This window comes from Pinus tabuliformis, chromosome 7 (assembly GCF_031772625.1).
Source record: "Pinus tabuliformis cultivar Carrire ecotype Pingquan chromosome 7, CPIR1, whole genome shotgun sequence".
NCBI classification, from domain to species: Eukaryota; Viridiplantae; Streptophyta; class Pinopsida; order Pinales; family Pinaceae; genus Pinus; species Pinus tabuliformis.
Genome location: NC_142293.1, coordinates 2,013,120,540 through 2,013,128,338, shown reverse-complemented (window position 1 = coordinate 2,013,128,338; position 7,799 = coordinate 2,013,120,540).

Here is a 7,799-nt window from a genome sequence, read left to right as displayed (position 1 = left end):
GCATTAGACAGCACTAATACGGATTGGGACTCAACATACTTTTGGGTATATATGGGAAGAAAACACTAGGTTTCTATCCATCCTTAGGTAATTGATTCAGCCACCTTGTACACTGTGATACACCAAACACAACATTCAGGGAGATTTCTTGCCCGTACTTTTTAGTTTGCCGGGAGGTATTATGTAGTTCACAGTTACTTGGTAATCCTTTTGCCTAGATGTTGTGGGGAAAAATGCCTATGCAGGACGATCCTATCCACCTAAGGTGTGATAGTGCCTTAGCAACAAACAGAGACAGCTATTCTAGTATTCTTCCTTTATGAATTAAGAATGAAGAGAGAGATGGATGGACTAACCGGTGTCTTCCGTTCGTCCCTCGATCCGGCTTCTCTTCTCTTGGAGAGTTCCCAGCTACTTGCCTTCTCGCTCGCCCAACTTCAAGAGGTTCCTGCAAGATCACAAGAAGAGAACACTACACAAGACATGGATTCATATTCATAACTAGTTCAGGATTAGAAATAAACTAAACATACTAATGCAATCATACATCAAGAATACATCAGCATATAGGAGAAATCAAGATAGCTTTATTGATGAATAACAAGGTTCAGGAAGAGATACAACCCAGAGGGCTCCAATCCAGCATCTCCTTCCCAGCAAATGGAATTCCTATCTTCACCCCCTTCAAAGCATTAAGCACCCAATGATTCCAATCTCAAACCAATAGCAATTCTTTGCAATAACAAAATTCCAGCCTCTAGATCTCATGGAGGAGAGATCCATATATAGATGTTTGGAGAGAGGATGAGTCGGCTTGAGATCTGACTAGTGTCCTCTCCCTCTGTCAGTTCTTGATTCCACATGGAGGTTCTTGCTTCCACTTGGAGATTTGGAACCTCTTACTCATCACCAGTCGAATTCCCTGAGGCAAGTGTCATTTTGGAAGCTTCCTAGGTTTTGACACCTTGAGAAATGAACTTGCCACATGTCCACTCTCGTTCAGTGCAGGTAGCCAGTGTTCCCTTTGACATTCAACACAGGTAGCCAGTGTTGGCTTTGACATTCAGCGCAAACAGCTAGTGTAGCCACTGAAATGATCCTGAATTGACTTGTTTTTTAGCAATTTCTGGTGGAGAACTTCTGTGAATTGCCGTGGTTTGTTAGCCTTGTTCCTCTAGGGGTAGGAACAACATTTTTAGGGACTTTGGATCCCTTAGATTATGGAAATTTCATGCTCAATGTTGTAAGGCACAAAAATGTCTATAACAGTTTCCCCCTAAAGTATGAGGCTGTTTATCGGGCGAAATGCTTTATCAGGGGGATCCGAAGTTCATCCAATGCTGGGAGGAGACCTGTAATAAGATACAATACAATACATTATTTTTCATACTTCTTTCATGATCTAGCTGAGGCGGGCATTCCCATGCTCAGCTTTATAAATTCATTTTTTCTGTACATAGAACAGACAAACGTCTGGTGGTAGACTGATAATTTTGATGAAATTATCATCCTTTGAGTAGGATGATTATCTGCTGCAATGATGTACATGTCAATGTCTTTATCTTTCCTGAATATATATCGCAGCCCGGATGGATGAAACTAGATCCGAGGTCTTCAAACTCGTTCGATCTTCACTCTAAGTACAAGTCGATCCATGTGAGAAATGTTCTGAAGTCGAACATGGAAAGACATCGCTCGATTACCGGTCAATGATGAAAACCGTTAACAAGCGCGAGAGGAGTCACCGATAATGATAATGACCCTCAAGGTACTGCAGTACAATTCACGTGGTGTGAATAAAGGACTTGGCGTCGAACACCACGCAAAATCTTTCGGTCGAAGGTCATTGATGTATACCTGTCGCCAGAAGAGAGAAACTTGCCATTGAGGCATGCAAGCTTCAAAGTACTGAAGGGGTTGTTCCTAGATCAACTTCTTGGATAATGAGCTGATGTCGACAAGAAGCGATCCGTCAAAGGAGGGCCTTAATGAATCCCACATCAGTGACACGGAACGGAGCTAATGATTTTAATGGAGGTGAAAACGATCTGTGACACATGATTCAGGGTGGCGGTCATGAAAGGATGAAGGATAATGTATGGCAGTGGATGGGACACGGTTGACTTTTCTGAACGACTTCTCTTGAACATATGGCGACACTGATGCGATGGATTGGTAGCATTACCCCAAATATGGATGGTATGGCGAGACCATGGATGTGACCGGTGAATGAAACAACCCAACCCAATTGTGGTACGGAGGAAAAGTGTCATGTTCAAGAGCGACTTGCTACCATCAAAGTTTTCTTTAGTTTCTCCCAATTTTTCCCCAGTCATTGTTGACCAGTACCTCTTTATTTTTGTCAAGCTTGAGGAGGAAAACATATGCTTGTTCTATAACCTGCCCTTCGGGCAAGCCCATCACTATGTTTTAACGAGCCTAGCGATAGTGAAACTCGTTCTCGTCTAAAGACAAGTTTGTCGCTATTTAATGTTTTTAACGAGTCTAACGACAAGGATAACTTGGTCCTTTTCATTTTTAGAGAGTCTGAAAAGGTATATAAAGTTAACTCCAAAAGTCCTTTTTCGTCATCTAATCCCTTAAGTCCGAAAACGTATAAAACAATACAAAAGGGATGAGTTTTCGATAGTTTTAACGAGCCGAATAAAACAAGCGCTCGATCTTTTTGTGCAATAATCCCTCAGGTCCAAAAAGATTAAAATCTAGAGGAGGGATAGCACTTCATGTCCCTTTAACGAGCTGGAAGGCCAAGGACTCGGCAATCTTTTCATATTTTACGAGTCAGCTAAAAAGAGCTTAAAGAAGACTCGTCTTTTGAGGAATGAGTGATAAACAGGGTTAGCAGCTGATTCCAAGTACAGGTTGGAATTTTCCAATCACGGCAGTGTCACAAGGATGGCTAGGTGAAATCATTCTTCGCAGCTGTTCCTCAAAATGGGTAAACAAACATATGGAGGTGAACGAACGGCCAATGGAAAAGTGGAGGTGACGGGCAAACACGACCAAGGCTTTAATGGCTGATGAGGTTACATCCACAGTGGTTATTTACCGGGTAGGTTCATTTTTTATTTTAAAATGAGCTTAAACGCTAGTGGAAACACTTACTCATTGCTTATGTTTATTTTTTAACGAGCATGAAGTCCGCGTTAAAACTGCTCGGATCTTGCGTTTATTTTTTAACGAGCATGAACTTTGTGCTAAAACTGCTTGAATCTTGCGTTTATTTTTTAACGAGCATGAACTTTGTGCTAAAACTGCTCGATATACCAGTCATATGATAAGAGTGTCTCATTGAGATTCTATTTTTTATGGAGCTTCATCTCACAAAGCTTTGCCCCGCATCCTTTCGTTATGCAAGTTTGGAAACGACTAATCCTACGAGTTTAAAGGGTTAGAGGTCCTAAAAATTTTAAAAATAAATAGCCGCCCCTTGCTTGCACTCCAAAAGTTTTGCATGCCCCCAGGTATAAAACAGAGTTTCAAGGTTACCTCTTCTTCACTTCCGCCAAAACATTTGTTTTAACAAGAAAGGCTTACCTCTTTCAGGTTACCCAAAGATTGTCTCGTTAATCTTTCAAACAAAACACTTCCTTGGCAATGTCTACCGAAATAGACAAAGGTGAGCGACAATGCCCGCCAACTCACATAACTTTGACAAAAGAATCTTATTCTAGAATAACCCTCTTCCTCTACAGACGGGGTACAGACTAGTCATATTCTCCCGCAGAAACCTACTCTATACCCAAAGTTTCCCTGTCAAAGCATACCAGGATGCATGCCCCCTGGGTTCCAGTCATATCCTCCCGGATTACTCGCGCTCATCAGGAGGAAGGACCGTGGGTTGAGACACTTCTTGCGTGAAGAGACCATTTAGGGATGGTACATGACTATTTGCGATGCGTGATCCGGGAAACGAAAGTTGGTCCACGAGCTTGACCACTCTTCCTTCATGCGGAAAACACATTACTCTAAAGAGTGAGGAGACAATAGCTCCCATGCAATATATATAGTCTCGTCCAAGGAGTAGGTTATAATCCAAGGGTCGTTGAATGACCATCACGTTCATTTGAACGGTCTTCCCTTTCAATGTTATGGGCACATTGGGGAGGATCCCTAAAGGTCGACTGGTTCCTTTATCAAAGCCTAATAGATTTCTCATTTCAGGCAAAAGCGCTGGTGAACCAAGCGCTTTCCAAGCAATAGAGGAAAGGATACTCACAGATGCCCCCTCATCAATGATAGTGCCAGCCATTACCATTCTATATATTTGAACGATAATTCTGAATGGTATGCTTGCCGGCAACCGGGGTCTGCCTAGTTGGTTCCAGTCGAACGAGACAACTAGGTTGCTTGGTGGTGGGACCGAATAGACGGCCAAGTATGACTCTGACGAAGTTCCTTCCTGCGATAAAGGAATGGGAAAATTGCCCCCTTGTTCGTCGGAGTCTGTGTTGATGAAGAGAATTTGGACGGTGTCGTCTTTATTCTCCTCTGTGATGGTATCATTCGAAGATAGAGCCTTTGAAGGCAAAACCGGGTCAACTGCCGTCTCATCCTTTTGAATTTCGTCAGGCATGGATCCAGACGGTTCATCTTCAATGATAGGTGCTTCGGCTGACCATCTGGGCGGGCCAGTCGGGTTCTCAACTAGTGAAGGACTTGGCAGGAGTTTTTGATATCCAGGAGGAAGTTGCGCTCGTAAAATCGGGCGATCTTCCAAAACTCTTTTAGCCTCATCTAAGAAGGGACAACGGTGGATGGCGTGGTCGCCTTCACACAGTTTGCAGGGAAATCTAGCTTTCCCTCTCTGTCCTGGGACTTCACTTTCACTAGTCGACGGTGAGCTGTCAACATGGCTATCAGAGGTCGACGCTACCGAATTGTGCAAACGGGGAGACCAGTCCCTTAGTATCCGAGGGATGTAGGGACAATCTCTGTGGAAGTGGTCTCCCTTGCATATGACACATGGCGATTTAGGCCTAGTCAGTGTTGTGTGTGGATTCTTGTCAGACGACACTTGTTTGCCCCCAGTCGCTTTTAGCTCCTTCTTCTTCTTCTCTTTCTTCTTCTTTTCCTTCTTCTCCTTAGGAACTTGGTTTTTTGTTTTACCAGTTCCGTCAAGCGAAGAGGAAGGAGGAGAGGAAGAATTAGATGAAGTAGAAGGCTGGTGGGCAACTCTGGTCTAGTCTAACTGTTGACTCGACTGTTCAGGAATAGTGGTGGTGTTCTGGATGACATTGGTTGAAAAGAGCCAGACCGGCAAGCCAATTGTCAGTCCTGGAAGCGACAATGTGGCCATATGGGGCGCACCAACATCTCCCCAAGAGGAGAAGGGACTAGGATTTCCACCAAGGGGAATTCCTTGGTTAGTGTGCTCCATTTTTTCAACCTAAAGATCAATGTAGGAATAGGGGTGATTGTTCCGTTTAAAATAAATTTTTAACGACGCTTTAGACACAACTTGCTTTTTTAGTTTTAAAGAGTCGAGAAAAAGCTAAAGATTACTCTAGTCTCCTTCGATGTTTTAACGAGCCCGAAGTGACAAATGCTCGGATGGACTTTTTCCGTTATATAGTCTGAAAAAGGCCAAAAGGAACTGCTCTGGAGTTCTAGGCAGAGGGTGTGCCAAACTTTTCGCAAAACCGCAGAATACTTTTTAGGGTACGGGCGGTCGATCTTCCTGAATGCTGTGTTCAGTGCATTGCGATCAGTAGGGCAGCCGACACGGCTTCCTAAGGATAAAGGTTTTATGCCTATAGGGGTCTCCCAATATATACGCGACGGTACGTGGGAGCACAATCCGTACTGGCGCTATCGTCCCTCAGGAGGAATCACCCACCATCCACGAGATCGACAGTCACCAGGCTTTATGACGCCGGAACATGTCTCTAGCCTAGACCTCTATGTTGTGCGTTATGTTGCAAAGCGTTGTTAGGTTCATTCAATTTATTTTAGGTTGATCTTTTTAGAAGTTTGCCTTTCAAGGTTCACCACGAGATGTATGATACAATTCCTAAATGTAGTCTAAAGATGATAAGCAAGCTTTATATCTTTTCAACTTTGAAAATCCTAGCTACTAAGGGAAAAGAAAGACACCATCTTTTCTCAAAGAGCAATCAGCACACTCTAATGCACTTTTCCTAAATCAAACATGCAAACTATCAAGATGCAAATGCACAATGCAGGTGTTTGTTTTCCTCTTTCTTAGTATTGATGCCTACAAAGAAAGCTTTTTGTACAACTTTGAATTTGCTTTTAAATGACAAATACAAACAATAATAGAGTTCAGGCTTCTGTGATCCATATCAATTTAGAGAGAGAATCTTCGGCGAAAATCACATGGAAAATCAATTGTCGACGCGTTTCGAACCAACAAGTGTGGTTCATCATCAGGACAGGTTGAAGAAACAGATCCAGCTAAGCAAGTTAAATAGGCAGAGCAGAGACTCCTGACTAGCGGCTAGTTTGACTTCAGGATCGGGGTCAAAAATATTTTATTAGTTTAGTTAGCAGAATTAGGACCAAAATATAACCTGAAGGGTAATTCAGTTTACAAATTTTAGTAAAAGTTAGTTAAATAATGGATATTAAAAGCAATATATATAACATAATATTACTTAAAATATTAAATAAAAGATCTAACAAAGGTTAAAAGTAAAAAACTATAAATATTATTAAATAAATAAATTTAGAATAAATATTTATTATTTTTATGTTAAAACCTATAAATATTATTAAATAAATATTAAATAAAAATAATCAAATCAGAAAAAACCCTATAAATATTATTAAAATGTTAAATAAATAAATATAGAATAAATATTTATTCTATTTTTAGTTAAAATAGAATAAATATTTATTCTATATTTATTTATTTAATATTTTAATAATATTTATAGGGTTTTTTCTGATTTGATTATTTTTATTTAATATTTATTTAATAATATTTATAGTTTTTAACATAAAAATAATAAATATTTATTCTAAATTTATTTATTTAATAATATTTATAGTTTTTTACTTTTAACCTTTGTTAGATCTTTTATTTAATATTTTAAGTAATATTATGTTATATATATTACTTTTAATATCCATTATTTAACTAACTTTTACTAAAATTTGTAAACTGAATTACCCTTCAGTTTATATTTTGGTCCTAATTCTGCTAACTAAACTAATAAAATATTTTTGACCCCGATCCTGAAGTCAAACTAGTCGTTAGTCAGGAGTCTCTGCTCTGCCTATTTAACTTGCTCAGCTGGATCTGTTTCTTCAACCTGTCCTGATGATGAACCACACTTGTTGGTTCGAAACGCGTCGACAATTGATTTTCCATGTGATTTTCGCCGAAGATTCTCTCTCTAAATACAAACAAGTTTAATCTTACGAAATCAGCGAGGGTAGAAGAGATTACAACACTTAACGATTTTCGAAATGAATACTTGTTTTGACACTTAAAATAGACAAACTCAAACCAATAAGCAAAAGCGAATGTATAATCAACTGCAAACAGCCAATGAACTCTCTCCTAAGATCACAATCAACAGATCTGAATCAAGGGCTACAGGATGACTATTTCACTCATGCAAAGGAAAACTGCGAATGACGCCACAAACACATAAAAACACTCACAGTATTTTTGTACAAAAGGAGGCGGAATTTAAGTAGAGAAAAGGAGCTATCAGACTGGTACCTATGTTGGTTACAGGCTGCAAAAATCAGAGATCAAAACAGGGCAAAACAGAGCAGAGAACCCCAGCTGTACAAGGCTAAACTGG